Source organism: Pundamilia nyererei, unplaced genomic scaffold (genome assembly GCF_000239375.1).
Source record: "Pundamilia nyererei isolate P.nyererei 1_Seehausen unplaced genomic scaffold, PunNye1.0 scaffold00059, whole genome shotgun sequence".
Lineage (NCBI taxonomy): Eukaryota > Metazoa > Chordata > Actinopteri > Cichliformes > Cichlidae > Pundamilia > Pundamilia nyererei.
This window is the reverse complement of record NW_005187460.1, coordinates 624,870-628,598: the sequence shown is the minus strand read 5'-3', so window position 1 is coordinate 628,598 and position 3,729 is coordinate 624,870. Positions and strand designations below refer to the sequence as shown.

The 3,729-nt window shown below is 40.7% G+C and overlaps 1 protein-coding gene across 3 annotated transcripts in view; it reads right to left on the bottom strand.

Moving 5' to 3' along the window:
- The window catches only part of cacna1ia (calcium voltage-gated channel subunit alpha1 Ia), a 190,634-nt gene that overhangs the window by 74,649 nt on the left and 112,256 nt on the right, over window positions 1-3,729 (bottom strand). The gene's annotated exons all lie outside the window — the stretch shown is intronic.

The following is a 3,729-nucleotide window of genomic DNA, read 5'->3' as shown; positions in this document are numbered from 1 at the left end:
AGCAGATACCAGTTGGATTGGAAGTTAACAACCTCTCCAGAGGAGTCAGTTTGTAAGACAAATAAATCTTGGACCACTGTAGGAGACGAACTATTTCCTGAAAGATCAAGCGCTTGAAAGGTTGCATATCAGTGACACAGCAGCGTAATCAGGCTACGCGAGGTCTTATTCATGATTAGACAAAACCTAATTGCAGAAATACAAGCGCGTCTCCTGTCGAATGATGATGACCTCATTCCCCATGGATTGGCCTGTCTTGCTGTGATGACACATTGAGACTGTGATTAGCGGAACATAATGACAGCTGATTGGACTAACAAGAGGGAGAGGTGAGACCCACTGATGAGATCACAGTGATCCCGCACTGACACCTGAGAGTGGTTTGCCTGTGTGTTGGTGTTACTACGAGCGTGATTGCCTGTGTGTATGTCTCTACTTTTCTGATGGCGGGTGCATTAGTGTTTTTCGGTGGCATAGCGGGATTCGTGAATAACAACTCTGCAGTAGGTTAATGTGTCACAACAGTGCATCTAAACTGCCAACAGACTGTATGACAGGAGAGAAGCTGAGAGAGATGATGACGATAGCTTTACACAAAGACACAAGCACCTGTAGCTCACTGATGACACAAACACAAAAAGATGCAAACACAAATGTTGGTGCTGAAAACAAAATGTTCTCTTTAAAAATCTTTATAAATGTCCCCATTTCCATAAGGTGTAATCATTATTATCACAATTTTTTTGAGATTTATTACAGAGAACAAAGAAAAAGATGCAGGGATGTATTGAAAATACACATGAAAATGCAGTGTATAAGGCAAAAACACCGTTTGTACAATTCTAATGAGTTTGAAAGTCAATATTTGGTATGACCACCTTTAATCTTCAACATAGCCTTGAACTTTCTTCAGAAAGCTTTTTTGTAATTTCTGTAAGTAGCATTCACAAATAGTTCTCCAGGTTTCTTGAAGGACATTTAAAGCTCTTCTTTGGATGTTGGCTGTTCTGTTCTTAGTGATCATGATCCCATACTGCTTCAATAACGTTGAGGTCCAGGCTCTGAGGAGGCCAACAGACAATAAATGAAAATGAAGCCATTGCCAATCAGATGTTTTCCAGATGGCACTGTATGGTAGTTAAAAAGAGCCTCCACCATCTTTTACAGAATTCTGCAGACACTCACCCTCTGTACATATTGAAATTCAGATCCATCACAACAGAAGTCCTGTTGCCATTTATGTTCAATCCAGTTCTTCTGCAATTTGCCAGACATTAGCCTTTTCTTCCTGTTTTTCTTCCTTAAGAATGGCTTCTTGACAGCCATCCTTCCACTGAGACCATTTCTTATGGGGCTTATCCAAATCAGCTGTAGGGCATCAGTCGGGTCCATGTCAGGACTTTGCTGGATTGATTTTCCCTAATTCTCAAGTACACAAGCTTTTAGGGCTGCCACTTTTTCTTTTGTCTTCCACATCTTTTTTTTTTCAAGGACACACTGTACACCGTGCAGACATAGGCCAATGAGTGAAAAATGAAGCTACTGTCCAAAAAAACAATAAAAGACCTTCAGAATACCTGGAGAACTCTTGTGAAAGGCCAAGAAAGTCTGGATCCTTGAAAAGAAAATATAAAGAAATGAGAGGTGGCTCAGGATTTTTACACACTACTATATTTGATATTTGTTTGGTCATCATGCATGAGCTGCCAATTGGTACAATATGCTTCATTGAGTTGAAGTCTAATGTGATGTGTCTCTAATCTTTCTAGGAACAGAAAGTGGATGCGCAGATGAAAGAATTTTTCTTGAATGCACATCCGTTTTCCTCCCCTGGCTAATTTGTCTCATCAACTGGTATTAAATGGAAAGTAGTAGTGTTGCTAGCGTATATGTGTCTCTGCTGGTGGCTGGAGGCGAGTCTAAATGTATTTGTTCCCCCGGGTCCTCGTCATTAGGCCACTCTTCCATTAGGCCTAATTGGGTGATGAGAGGGAGAGATGGATGGAAGGCAGAAGAAGAACGAGAACAAGACAGGGCCTGAGGGGGTGTTAAAAAAAGTGAGCGTTAAAGAAGAGAAAAAAAGCAAATAGAAAAGAAAGGAAAAATATTCATGCAAACTAAAGAGAAATGCTGAATGGAAGGAACACAAACAAAAGTAACTAGAGAAAAGAAAAAGTCCTTTTCTAAGCCTCTCTATATATTTACTCCTTCCCTCTCTTTTTCTACCTGCCTCTATCTCTGTCCCCTCATGGCGACTCTGCCGGTTTTCCAGCTCCTGCTGTTCCCAAATAAAGATGGATGCCTCCCTTTGCGCCACAGAGGAAACACATTCAGAGCTACCTGCCTGTGTGCTATTCATTCAAGACCATGAGACTTCTCTTCACTTTCATTTCCATACTATCTGTTGTTTTTTTTTTCCTCTGCTGCCATTCGATCTGACACTCCCTCTATCTCGCACCAATTTCATCCAAAAAAGTCTAACACAAAAGCACACATTCTTACGCACACATACGCAACACACACAGGACTATTATCTGCCATTTTGTTACAAATTGTTATGTGTGAGGGGTCAGGATGTGCTCATGCTCCCTGTGTACCTGTGGGCAAAGTAGCGATCCCAACAAAACAAGTAACAAATAGCTTTATCCCCATGCTTCCTCTTCTCTAATGGGGTCACAAATAGGGGACAGAATCAAGTTACTGCTTGCTCATTATGTGCAACTTACTGATAACCAGATAAATAACAATAGTATCCATTTCCAGCACACAGACGACTAAAGTATGAAAAAGTAGAAACAAGAGAAATGAAGAGTGTGGTCATGCATGCATGCATAGCTACATATGCATTCATCTGCTGCATTTCAGTAAAGCAATGTAGCAAGAGATTCATGATATGGTGCATAATTATCTCCTTAAAGGCATATTTGTTACAATCTGTGCATTTATCCCTGGAACAACATATGCAGTCTGCTGCATATATCTTCTAACCATACTGCTGGAAGCATGATAAAGTGAGCATCTTCATGTTCTTTCTGCTGCGAGTGTTGTTGTAAGATATTCTGCTTTGCCAGTTCTTCATTTGTGGCCCCACCTGTAAGATTGCTTCTCCGTCAGACCGTGTAGGGGAACTAATATTAATTCAAATGGGTACATGAAAAATAACAGGAGAAGTGAATATATTAAAAAGAAAGAGCAAAACAGATATTTGACATGCTGGCTCTGCAAAGCCACATATCGACTATTTTCCATGCAAGCCCGAAGAACTGCTCACCTCTCTCTATCCTCTGTCTGCATCTTTCTTCCCCAGCTATTATATCACAATTCTCATCTAGCTCTGAAATGTCCATTCTTAACTGTAATGGCATGAAGTTCAAAGTTCAAACTGAGCATTACAACAGGGAAAAAAGGTTATTGTAGTGAGTTTGAACATCATATAGATGCCACATGGGGTGGTCTTAGTATCTGAAAAGCTGCTGATCTACTGGGATTTTCCCGTATAGTCATCTTGATGGTTTGCAGAGAATGTTCCAAAAAGGAGAAAAGAGAAAATATTCAGTGAGCAGCAGTTCTCTTGGGTAAAATGCCTTGTTGATGTCAGAGGTAGGCAACAGTAGCTCAAATAACCATTCATTACAACCAAGCTAGAGCATCTGTGAATACACAGGATATTGGACACTGAAGCAGTTGGGCTACAGCAGCAGAAGACCACAACAGGTGACACTCCTGTCA